Source organism: Typopeltis vanoorti, chromosome 12 (genome assembly GCF_054136105.1).
Source record: "Typopeltis vanoorti isolate ZY-2024b chromosome 12, IOZ_Tvanoo_1.0, whole genome shotgun sequence".
Taxonomy (NCBI): Eukaryota; Metazoa; Arthropoda; class Arachnida; order Uropygi; family Thelyphonidae; genus Typopeltis; species Typopeltis vanoorti.
The window spans coordinates 97,826,922-97,840,838 of NC_143560.1; the positions used below are offsets into that span (position 1 = coordinate 97,826,922).

General features: G+C 35.9%; 1 protein-coding gene across 2 annotated transcripts in view; it reads left to right on the top strand.

The window, feature by feature from the left end:
• Positions 1-13,917, top strand: part of LOC150101042 (tyrosine-protein kinase Src42A-like) — a 156,507-nt gene that overhangs the window by 102,180 nt on the left and 40,410 nt on the right. The gene's annotated exons all lie outside the window — the stretch shown is intronic.

Consider the following 13,917-nt stretch of genomic DNA (forward strand, 5'->3'; position numbering starts at 1 on the left):
CAATTTTAAAATCTGCAATTTCAACAAAATCAAATTGTGGGGGCTCTTGTTCTGAATTTTCCCAATAAGTAGATGTTGATGTATTTGGCTGGATGCTAACTTCATCTTCAAAAGTTTCTTCATCATCTGAGTCACCGCTAGAGTCGTCTGTAGGTTCATCTTTGTAATCAGAACCAAATATTTCATGAAATTCATCATCGCTCATATTAGCATAAGCTTCTACTTCTATATCAGTAAGTTTTCTTTTACTGGCCATGGCGAAATTGAAGGTTCTTAGAGACTAGAAACTAAAACTAGACTAGACGCAATAAACACCGTCGTCAGTGCATGTAATATATAGGTGGAAGTGGTACGAGATTACTCGTAGTTGGCCTATGAAACAAAATTCTGTCTGGTAAGCCGGCTACGAAATTACTTAGTGACCTTGAAGATAGGGGTGATACGAGATTACTCGTAGTTGGCGTATGAAACAAAATTCTGTCTGATAAGTTGGCTACGAGATTACTCGTAGTGACCTTGAAGACGCGAAAGCGATTGGCATGCAGGAACAAACTATGTTCGAGGAGTGTGGCAGCAAACGTGTTAAAGTTGCCAAGAAATTATATAATTGGCTTAATCCTTTATCCAAGTGTAAGCAAACAAAGTTTGCACCTGAAGTATTAAGTATTTTCAGGACTGGGGCAACTCGTATAAAGAAGCTGACCTCACATCACTTGCCTTAGTATCCCATAATGCAAAACAGATATCCTTACAGACATGTATAATGCTATGCATTATGGGAAGGGTCACTACCCAGACTGGTTTCGACCTTTATCGAGAAAATATGACTTCTTCATTACTTCAACCTTGGTATCACTTCTGGGTCTGGCTCTCACTGATGAGACCTTAATAAAGTCAAAACCAGTCTGAGTAGCGACCCATGGACAAAGGTACTGTCTGAATTCAGTAAAGTTATTCTTTCGCGTACATTCTTTCTTCCACTTGCAGCATGATAAAATTCTTGTGGGTTGTCTTTAACCTGGACAGCCAATTTATTTTCATACTCCAGCTTAGCTGTCTGTGTAACACTTGTAACTTTTCTGGCCTGCTTTATGTATTTCATAGCTCCTTTCACTCTTATTCTTGTGAGATTTCTTTCACGTCGTCATCTGAGGAATCTCTTGCTTAACCCCTTTACCGGCTGAGGTGGATGAAATAGTCAGGCCAAATTGCACTTCTTATCCATGTTATTCAACAGGTGTTACAGAATCGTATCCAGGTTTAGCTGAACTTCTATAGATGTCATGGCCGTTTGGGGTGTTAATAAGGTTACACCCTCATTTTGCTCCCATTCTATTTGTTCTTCAAACTCTATGTACACATTCACGGACTGCATCATTTAAGCATATTTTCAAAGCTTCCTATGTACTGCTGATATCCTTCTCATTCAGTAACTGATACCATGGGATGAAAGATAATATTTGCCTGAGTTGGTCATATTTCTAGCTTTGTAGTTGAGCATGTAACCTGTTCTAATTGGAACATTGCTTCTTTCACATGCTGCTTGAGAAAGTTGCCAACAGCTCAATAAATTCTCCTTTGTTCTTATGTGTTTTCTCTGCTACCCAATTAATATTTGGGTTTAAGTTGTCCATTATAATTACTATTTCAGCAGTGATCAGGGTAATTTGGTTACGCATTTCTTCATCTCCAGCAACTGAACCCCTAGGTCTGTAGCAACATTCCACCACATATTTTATCCTGTTGGCCTTCACTTCACACCAGATAGCCTCAAACTCACTGCTACAAGAGACATTATTACCATTATTGCTTTCATGAGTTTTAACCTGACTGGACTCAAGTCATCTGATATCATTAATAGTACTTCCCCCTTCTCGTCTCTTATGTTATGCCTAAAAATGCTATACCCATCACACTTAATGTTTCACTAATTCTTACAGTTTTAGGTTAAAATGTATTTACAAAGCAACAAACTCAACCATTTTTTTTTTCCCTAATGCTTCTGACGTTTGTATAGACATAACAAGTTACCTCCTCACGTTCTCAGATACGTACATCTGCATTCTGCTTAGCTTGGTTGGGCAACTTTCTCTTTTCCATACTTAGACACACTCAAAATGCTTTAACGCAAAGTATAGTCCACATTCAGCAGATTCATTAGTGTGCTTATTGACATTTATATCACAATTGCATCTACACATCCTTGTTGAATTTACACATTCACATCATTCCACTCAAGATGATCTAGTTTCCCTGATTCTGTGTTAGGTCTTATTCCAATAAATAACTTCTCTATATACTTGATGCCAAATCCATTCATGTGAGTCTGTCTCTCTTATACAAGTCTTTTCTACTATCACATTCACTGCACACAACCGAAAACTTGCACCTTTTTTTTTCCTCGTATATAGCTTGTGCATTAAATCATTTGCTGTTGTAGTCCTCCTTCTTAACTCATTAATATTGTATCTGAGTAATAAACTAATTCTTTTTACTTGCTCACTTTCCTGTCTCACTTCTTCCATCAAGCCTTTCATATCCTCTCTCTCATACTACACTAATTTCCATAAATTAAGGAACAAAGAGAACAAATCACAATAACTCAAAAACGATACTATGAATTTTGATGCAATTCAGTGAAAAGCAATATATTAGATGTGAAAGAAACACTCACGAAAATTGTAAATAATAATTCAGTAACAAATCAGTACATGAAGACAGTGATCAAAAACAAGAGCTTAAAATATGATTGTCAAAGTGCCTCAATAAGGAATATGGTCACCCTTCACAGCAGTACAGCTGTGAGGAAAAAAAATGATGTTCCTACTGTTTATAATGGTGTCATCCAGAAGTTCAGTTAATAATAACAATAACTGCTCCTGCAAAACTTTCCTAAGTCCCTCAAAGTTTTGGGGAAGTGGGTTGAGAGAGCAGTAACATGTGAACGTTGAGCATCCCAGAGATGCTCAGTAGGATTAAGATCAGAACAAATTTCTCTTCTCTGTGATATTGGTCCATGAGTTTTCGATGAGGACAAGCATTATCATCTTGTAGGATAAATGTCTCCCTATTGCACCTGCATATCGACAAACATAGGTGTCCATTACCTTGTCTGTATTATAAGTTGCAGTATTCATGGTTCTGCTAGGAAACACATACAGGTTGGTGCATCCACCATCAGTGTCCCTTTCATGGATATTCCTTCTCCTCTTTTCATGTATATTTGTGGTGATATGAACATAACAGGCCTAGTAGTCCGTTATGTTCGTATTAGGCATGGCATCTTGGACGAGAATCGAACCCAAGTCTTTCTGATTAGAGGGCTTCATCTATGCTTACTGAGCTACGGAGGTTCACTTCATGGATATTAGAGGAATGATAATATGTCCCTTGTTCTCTCCAAATTAGAGCATGCCTGATATCACTTTGTAGAACAAATTAGGAGTTGTCTGTAAACACCACTGACTCCCCATTGGTCGTCAGTCCAGTTGTTGTGGAGCGTGGCCCTTTCAAACATTCTCTCCTGTGATGTGTTGATAGGGTGCCTAACATATAAACTACTTTTATGAAGCCTTCTGCATATATTGCTACCTCCGCCTGACTTTGGCTGGCCTCTAATCTTACAATGGCTTGCCACCTGTTATATCAAAGAATTTTGCTATCACAAAATGTCTTGTTTTTACTCCAGTAGAAAACCACTCCAAAACACCCACTTTTATGTCATGCCTCATTTGTATATACTGCTGACAGCGCCACTCATTTGTATACGATAACCAGACTCGGTGTCACTTTTTATAAAGTACCTTATTTTCACCCCCCCTCCAAAAAAAAATTATCATGATTTTTCTTTGTTCCTTAATTTATAGAAACCGGTATATATTTATCATTAAATTATTAGTTTCAGCAAGCACTACCATCTGTTTATTTTCTGTTTCTCTATTGTCTTTGACACATTATTTAACTCCTGGGAAGCTCAATATGACTTCATCGTTAAATGCAAATGTAATTATCGAATCACTGTACCGTGTTACTTCTTTTTTTCGTATATTCTGATTAACTTACCTTGTTATTATCATCATTATTATTTACTGATAATTTATGAATTTCTCTTCTTTCCTTCCTCCTATTGTTCTTATTTTCTTTTCCTGTCTTTTATTTATCTGCTTTCTCTAACTCCCTGGTCAGTTTTCATATAATTCCTTTTAATATAGAAATTTAATGTGTTCATTTTTCTTCATATATGTCATTAATGTTAAGGTTCTCATTTCCAGGTTCAATGTTATTACCATTGGCTTTCAGTGTTGCTCTCTGTTCTGCTGGGTTTTGGTGCCATTTTCAAAACTATCTTAATTTAACAATGTCTTAAAATATATTAGCAAATGTACTAAATAGTTTAAATAAAAAAATGCCCATCTTACAGGCAGTGCTTTTTTTCTGGGTGAAAAAAAGGTGCCGGTACTCACCATGAAGATATTATTACAGCAACTTCCACACTTTTAACATATCCTCCGATATACCCTCGTCGTCTCACTTTGTTGGCATGCTTTGTGTGCTGCACTCTCCTTATGATCATAAATCTTTTTTCTTAATGACATTAACTGTTGTTTGCGAGGTTCTCCAAAATGACTGATTTTGCCATTTGACCACTCTGCTGAAATTTTCGTTCCCATGTGTTTATCGACGACAAGACTTCCGACATCACCACATGCTTTGCAGCCCAACATTTTATTCTTGACATACAGTTACTCGTTTCTCTTGCAGAAGTCATTTTTCTGCAAAAATGTCCAACATTTGGGCCAATCATTATCAGAAGCTGCTTCCTTTTGACCACGTGGATCTTTGTCTTGGTTTTGTGATCCTCTTCACCAAGTGCATTTTCGGTGCTAGTTTTCTGTTTTACAGGATCAAAAGTAGATTCAACAATTTCTGCTTCTTCAGCCTTACTTTTTTTCTCATTGGCATAAAGTAACTACTGTATATTTTTGCGTATAATTCGATCCACGTATAATGCGAACTAGAAATTTTGTTTGAAAACTAGTCCTAAAATGCTATGTCCACGTATGATGCAATCTGTTAATCTTGTTCCATAACATTATAAATAATACAATACGAATTAAGGAAAGAAATATTTATTTTAAAACAAAATGCCAAAATCCTTTAAATTCTTCTTCATCTTTTGAGTCATCAAACATTTCATTTATAAATTCATCTGTAGGGATTGCATCATCAGTGTAGCAGTTGTCATCGTCTTCATGCTCTCCATTTTGTTGTGTGTCATCCTTGCTTTCGTATATGACGTGATCTTTGGATCCATCCATTGAATTACTTATTCCACATTTAAGAAATGAGCGTTGAATCATTTCAGATGGTATCGAATCCCATGCTTCTTTAACCCAGCTGATGATAAGGGTAATCTGAGGCTTCTGAAAATTCCCACCCTTTGTCATCTTTATCAAACCAGATGACATCCATTCTCTCCATTTTTCACGTAAGTGATCTTTAAACGGCTTATTCAAGCTGACATCAGGTGGCTGCAAAATGGAAGTTAGACCACCCGGTATGACTGCTAGGTCTGTACATAGCTCACGTGCTTTCTCTTTGCTTGCCTCTGTTAAACGTACCCAGAACATATCCCAGATTAGCATGCTTTGTTGATGTAACAAGCTACCTGGACGTATGTTCCATACTTGATCCAGCCACAATTGTACACCTTCATCATCCATCCAACCTTTCTGATTGGTGCGAACAATTACACCTGGTGGAAATTTCATATGCTTTGGAATTTTCTTCCTTTTAAATATCACTGTTGGCTTTAATTTGGTTCAGTCTGCCATGCATGCTAGAACAACAGTAAAATGCGTTTTTTCATGTCCCATTGTTTTTATGAAGACACCCTTTTTCACCAACTGAGTTTACTGTTCGATTCCCAGGCATATCAAAGTACATGACCGTCTCATCCATATTGCCAATTTGGGAAAGTGCATATCCGTGACACTTCCATAATTTTATGATAAATTTATAGAAGGACTGCACTTTTTCTTCAAGCTGCTTTGGTAACTTCTGCGCAATTTTTTGTTCGGTGTCATAACGTTAATGCTTTGCATTCCATAAGTCCGTTGCACCACCCAGGCAAAGCAAGAAAAGATGAAATACCTGGTGTGTCCTTGAATTTACCATTCTTGAGTTGTAGAGCTCGAAAACGAATTGCATTTTTTGTTACTATAATGCCATCTTGTTGTTGCGTCAAAATCCATTCATTTAGCTCTTCTTCGAGTTCTGGAAAGGATGCTACATCTCCATGACGGGCACGTTTCGTTTTGGGGATTTTTTCAAGACTGTCTTTTTGCTTACACCAAAGTCTAATATTACTCTCTGCTACACCAAATTCTCTCATAGCATAATGTTATTATGTTCTTCTGCAAATTGCACGACACGCAATTTAAATCCTGCTTCAAAAGATGAACGTTTACGTTTCTGTTGGCTCATTTTCAGGCTAGGTTTGTTTAACGAATAATATTTAAAATTAACCGTGGTTAAACTGATATACCTAACTGTGCTCTATCATTAGCACTACTTACATTACTTGCTTTATGCGCAGATACGATGCATGCTCGGTCGCCGAATGCGAGTGGGTCAAGTAGGTTTGGTTGCATAGGCATTAGGTAGGTGCTGGGCCTAATGGTGCAAGAAACTAACAGATACGCTCTTCAAAAACTCAGTAAGACAATTTTACCAAAAGCAAGGATAAGAAAGTGGAAAAACACAAATCCCAATGAAATGAAGATATTTTTGGGTCTGCAAATTTGGTTCGGTTTAGTGCAGATGCCAAAATTAGAGTTATTGGTCGAATAACATCCTCTATTCTACAGAAATCAAACAAGTTATGTCAAGGAATTGGTTCGATCTTCTTCTCAGTAACTGGCACTTCATAGACAACAAGGGTGGAAATACTTCTGAAAGACTTTATAAAATTACACCTCTCATAAATCATATAAGAAAAAATTTCCAGAAAATAATGATGCCTTCAAGTAATATTTGCATTGATGAAACTTTAGTTCCTTTCCAAGGTCGTCTTGCCTTTCGTCAGTACATCAAGAATAAACGACACAAATTTTGCATAAAACTATTCAAATTGTGTATTTAAGATGGATATACATATGATTTCAAGATATACTGCGGCACAGAAAAGACCAATATTACTAATAATGTTCCAACTTCAATTGTTATGGGACTTTGTGAGAATCTACTTGACCATGGATGCACAATATTTGTAGATAATTATTATACCAATATTGAATTAGTGCACAAACTTTTGAATAGACAAATCCCCTTGTAGGCACTTTGAGAAAAAAATCGAAAGGGAATTCCACAGGATGTTACCCAGAAGAAATTGAAAAAGGGTGAAATAATTGGTAAAGAAAGTGACACAGGGGTGGTGATAATAAAATGGTACGATAAACATGAAGTGCTTATGTTATCAACAAAGCACACAAACAAAATGAAATCCCTTACAGCAAGAAATGGTAATGAAGTGCAAAAGCCAGAAGCTATTATGGACTATAACAAAAGCAAAAGTTTTATTGATCTATCCGATCAGGTAAAAGCCTATGCTTCTTGTCTTCGAAGAAGCGTGAAATGGTACTGAAAACTCACAGTTGAAATTCTTTTAGGTTCTGCTGTGGTGAACGCTTTTATAGTATATAAGCGAGTTACTGATAAAAACATTAGCATCACGGAATTTAGAGAAAAAATCGCAAAAGAGTTATTAGGAATTACACCAAAGGAAAATAATGTCACTTCGACTTCAGACAAGGAAAAACATATTTTAGAAGAGGTTTGTACCAGTAATAGGAGAAGATGTACATCTTGCTACAAAAAGTTAACCGAAGAACATAATAGAAAATATGCAACATCTAAGGCGACACAAACACAGTGGAAATGTGTTCAGTGCGAAAAATTTTACTGTGTTCGCTGTTTTACTATTGTGCATAACTGTAGTTTGTAATTGTTTAGTAATAATTTCACCTAATTATTTTTTTCATATCTATTTGTCTATTATTTGACATTTTTTTGTTTATTAGTTTTTCAATTTTTTAGAAGAAAAATTTATGATTTGACACATTTCTAATGACATATATTATAAATAAATATTTAGCACCGTTGTTATTGTTTTATTCAACATTAGAAAATGGCCTAAATCAGGTAAAAATAAAACCCCTATTATAGGCCACCTGTTGCACATGTAGTTGAAATTCTACTGCGCTAACTATATAAACCTGTTTACCAGGCCCCACATTTCCATTACCCATAAGCATTTCATTTAGATATGAATCACGGGTGAAGTACGCGGCCTGAAAGAAAAATCTTTATGTGAATCAAATATGATTCACGCAACGCATTGAAAAAATGTAGTGTGAATCGTATTTGATTCATACGGCGGTCAGCATGTTAACTTAGATTAATTCAAAACTCACGTGAACGCCTGCCTGTTGCAGAGTGAATATAGATTGATAAACCGATATTGGAAGCAATCGGAAGTGAACACAACTTTTTGTTTCCGGTTACATACCAACCTTTGAAACATGAAAGCAGGGCACCAACTTATGAGTAATCAAAACTGAAAATTCAATTCGTGAACACAGTACCACCTACCGGAATATTTATAATACATTTTGTTGTTAATAAATCACAAATTTTTAAAAACTTAAGAAAAAAGGTGCCGGTATTGCGTACCGTTGTGTACTGCCAGAAAAAAAGCACTGCTTATAGGCACTTCAAATTACACTAGGATGCACAATTTTGCACAGAAAAAATTAATTTGTATAGCGAAAATTCTGCTACCTCCAATCGAAACCAGCTGACTCAGCTTCACTTGTAAAGCCTTGGTAATTATTCTTCATGTCCTATACAGGATTCAAAACATGATCTTCTTTCCAATCATAGAGCACTGTTAACACCAAATAAGCTACAAAGTCTATTTCCCCTGGAAGAATGTATGAAATAAAAATTGGCAGGGGAGGGGCAAGTTGGAACAGTGGTTCGATCTTCCTAACCTGACAGTTTTAACTTGTTAAAACAGTTGTTGATATATATTTAAAAAAAAAAAAAAAAAAAGCAACATTTCAGCCTCAAAAATTAATAAAATATTACAGAACAATCACACACATGCACACCAAACTGTGTGGTACTGGAAGATATTACCTAAGCTTTCATCTCCCACTATTTTGAATAAATGATTATATTGCTCCAAGGATTGTTTGTTCTTGAATATCAGCATTCTGTGTCCAACCTTGAGACTGCTACATTATTCTGGCACTAACTTTCTTATCAGTTACAGCAGAACCTGGTATATCCAAATATATTACATATATGGCAGATAATATATCCAAATATATTATCTGCCATGGATTTTCACAATTGGGCACTGATATAAGACTATTTAACACCTTAATGAAGTTCCAAAGATTATTTAGTGAGCGGAATCTTGCTGCTAGTAAATGCCATCAAATAGAGGCTTTGATATTGAAGATTCAGTCTGTGACAGCTATTACAGATTGGAAACAGAACTATTCTAAATTCATTTCATGCACTATGTTTGAAACAGACTATATTGGGAATTCCATTAGCCACAGTAGAAGTTCTTTATTTGTGGTACTCTCTAAGTTAGCAATAGGGGAAAGAATTTTGATATTTATAATTAGTTAAAATATCATTTATGGGGAAAGTTAGAAGGGAAAAACCAAAAGAAAAACATGGTTTTGAAAATCAGCAATATAAATTCAAATACTCTACAACAGTGCATTATGGAAATTCTGTGTTCAGTCCATCTATTTTTATCTTTAAAAACATGCATCCTAGGTGATTTCAAATTTTTGGTGAAATGCTGCAGACCACCCACATTACACAGTATTCATCAGGGGAAGAATAAATTCTGTCTCTCCTTAGTATGAGAGGTTTCTTACATTGTTTCATCCTCCTTTCACTGAGATATTAGGGTCAACTGCAGGATAACTCCTTATACTGGAGAGCAATCCCAGACAGTGAACATCAGGCCAACTTTCCCACCTGGATTTTTTTTTTTTTTTTTTTTTTTTTTTTTTTTTTTTGATTCTACAGCCATATGAGACTTGAAAAAGAGAAAGCCTTTGGCCATATGATATAAAGGAAGTGCGGCCTTTTCTCTGTCTCTTTCCTACTATCCATCTTTTCTTTCTCTTATTATTATCAGGCTGTCATACTCCCATGTATCACTCCTTTCCCTTTTTTTGCCTCAAAAATCAAAACAGTCTTGGTGATCCTTTCCATAATGCATGGTTGGGGTGGTGCTATGCACTATGGGATACTGAGGTAATTTGATATGAATCAACAGTTCCCTATACACAAATAGCCTGGTCATGAAGATACTCCATATGAATATTTCATTTGCTTACACATGAATAAAGGATTAAAACAGAAATACAATTTCTTGTGAAGTATAATTTATATTCTAACCAGTTGTTAAAACTTGATAAAATCATAAGATGGAAATGTACTTTGGAAGCTTTCATGATATGTTCATTTGGATGCCTTAGTGATATCAAGAGCAGTCATTTGTATTTCTCCAGTTGTTTCCATGGCCTTTATCCAGATGTAACATAAGTAAGAAGATTCATTGAATTAACAGAATGTTCCATACTATTCATCTTGTCCATTAATAAATGATTCATGTGATCCATTTAATTAGCTGAAAGGATTTCAGGCAGTACAGAAGTATACTGTTAATGGAGAAATTATTTCATTGAGGATAAAATTGAGAACAATAGGGCAGTAATTAGGTGGTAAAATGTTTTCATGGTTCTTGGGGAATATGATCTAATTCCACTACAGAATAAATACTAATGGAATAGAATAATGAAAAACACCGTAAAACAGTTGATTCTGGAAAATAAGCCTTCGGAAAAAATTGAGAATGCTATTAAGTCAAACAGACTTCATGGTATCAGAGTAGTGAGATTCTTCTGTAACAGCTCTCAGATGAAATATTCTTTGAGTATTTTGTCTATCATAGAGACATCTTTGATAGACACAAAACTAAGTGACATACTAGCATTCTAACTAGTGGGGTTCCCTCTCTGACACCACTGGAGGCCTCAATTATAAACTGAGATTTTGGAAGATTAAAGTCTCCCATATTTTGTAAAGTTTTATGCATCCATATTTATTCAGATTAGGCTGGGTTTTGAGGACAGCTGCAAATTTTAAACTTGCTGCAATGAAACATGGTAGTTTGGCAGATGATGTATTTTTTATGTTCTTCTATGCAGATAATGGCTGATCCTCCTTTGTCCATAGTAGGCCAACTTGCTGGAACAAGGAACTTTATATATATACACCAGGAGCTGAGAGAGGAAGGAGAATGGATAAGGGTAGCTAATTTCAAGTAAGACTTGAAGGCTGTGCAGAAGCTTTTTTTATTTATTCTGACTATTTTTTTTTCATATGTGCCTCAGGCATAGGAATGGTGATAGCATTACTGAGTTTGGGACCAAGAGTTAGAGTAGTGGTAGGGAGGTCCCTCTTGCAGCAGAACTCAGCCATATGTATATCATGCCTTCCTATCTAATGGCCTACAGCATGAAAAGAAATAATAACTAATTCTTTCCCCAATCCACAACCTTCTCTTCAGAAGGATTTTATTAATACTATCACTGTCCCTTATGTCTAAAGCACAAATAAAAAAAAAAAAAAAGGCCAGAATTTCAAAAAAAAAATAATAATAATAAATAAATAAATACAACCACTGCAAAGTCAATGCTCTTGAAACTAGCTACCACAAATTATATGAAAATTATATTTCAAAAAAAATAATAATAAATAAATAAATACAACCACTGCAAAGTCAACTCTCTTGAAACTAGCTACCACAAATTATATGAAGTCATATTTCAGGGATAATCTGAGGTTATCATGGTCATTAGAATTAGGAGAGCAGTAAAGGCAACAAAGTGAGGCAAGGAAATCTTGATCCAGAGCAGAACATATAGAGAGGATTTAATGTCAAGTAATCTTTGGCATGGAATGTCAGGCTATCAGTAGCATGTATTCTGCCTTCTGTACAGAAAGTAAAATGCATGATGGATTTTAGGAAGTTAAAGTGAACTATAGTTGTAGAGGATGCCGTTTGGCATACAGTACAGAATAGCTGATTGGGTGTTACACCTCTAGTGGTAGTGCCCGTGATTAATGTTTGTACTGAAATCCTGGATATTGATGAAATGGAGATTTTTTTTTTTTTTTTTAAACTGCAGCATTACTCTAATTCCTTACTGCAGTGAGTGTGAAAAACTTGTGTGCATTTCACACACAGGACGTGCTCACTTTAGATTGTGGTCTCTGCACTGCTTCTGTATACTGCTATACAGATGCTAGGCAGTCTAGCAGAGTAAGTAGCAAAAAAATTACTTGTCGGGAAGCCTCTTAACATGTTACGTTTGGTCTTGTGTACTATCTAGTGGTTGGCTTACAGAACACTGTTTTGCTCCTGTTTCCCCTGAATCAGGATGGCTCCTTTAATTACAGCATGTTGAGTACTGTATATATGATGAGATGGGATAGACAGAAACTGGATACCATACTCGAGAGACAAAACATGACAACAACCACCTCACACCTCAAGTAATCAGGGAAGGTGAGTATTGCCAGAATCTCATTGGTAGAAAGTGGCCACATCACAAGGCAAGGTCTTTCTGGCTGGGAGAGACTTGCCTATTAATGGTGTCCAAATGTGCTTGTAAGCTAACCTGTTATGGACAGACAGGAAGAAATGTTAACATCTACCTTGAAGAACATAAGCAGTGCACACATAACTATTACAGCAGGTGATGAAAGCATTATGGCAAATCGTTTTGTGACTTTGTGAATGGTATTAGATGGATGAAAACAAAAATATTACATATCTGAGAATATTTTTAGAGTTGGCATCAGCAATACCACACTATCCTAATATCAATAAGTATAGCTGCATTGATTTCCCAAAATATGACAATTGTTATTCTTAGACTACTTTCATTCCTAAGACCGGATGGCACATGCTTTGCCTTCACTTGATTTGTTTATGTTAGTTACTTCACTGTAGTGCCTTATTGCTCTGTGATATCAGTTTGAATCCAGAGAAACACCAACAGAGTAATAAATTCAGAGTTTATTGTCCTTATTTTGTTGAGATCAATAGCATAAATGCTTAAGATCACCCTGAACTTTATGGCAAAAGAATTAAACATGCATTGAATGTGATATTAACATCACATTTGCTAGCCTAGTTGGTCCAGTGTTTAGCGTATCCACTCTCCAGCCAAAAGACTGCAGGTTTGAATCCCACCGTGGGCATGGATGTTTGTGATTGTCTCTGAAAATACTAGTGGTGGTGGTAGGCAGTAGATGGCGTTGGTGTAGATGATGAAAGTAGTTGCGGTGCATTGTAGTTGGCGGATTGAGTAGTGGAGACAGAGAGTTGTGGAGTAGGTGCCCTCCCTCAATGAGTCTTTGGACTCCCTGGAGGTGTCATATAATAATAAGAATAATATTTGGAGTGATAGAATAGCATACTTAGATTATTAGTGCAGGGATTTTTAAAGAAAAAATAGGAAGCCAGAAGCTTGATTTCTTTATGGAAGAAAGCTATACGTGAAGTCTCCATGTACTAAAACTATCTCAGTGCATAAAAAGATAGAAGTAGAGATAAATAAATAAAAATGCAGTCAATAGCTTTGGCCTAGGAATAGAAATCACTATTGTTATTTTTGCATAGTACAGTTCCTTGCTTTTGATCTTTACAGATCAGTGTTTAGTATACCAGTAATTATTATATTAGTATTGCTATCATGAGGTTGCTCATGATAGCAATCGAGCATACTGTTATTAGCTTTCATACATTCTGAA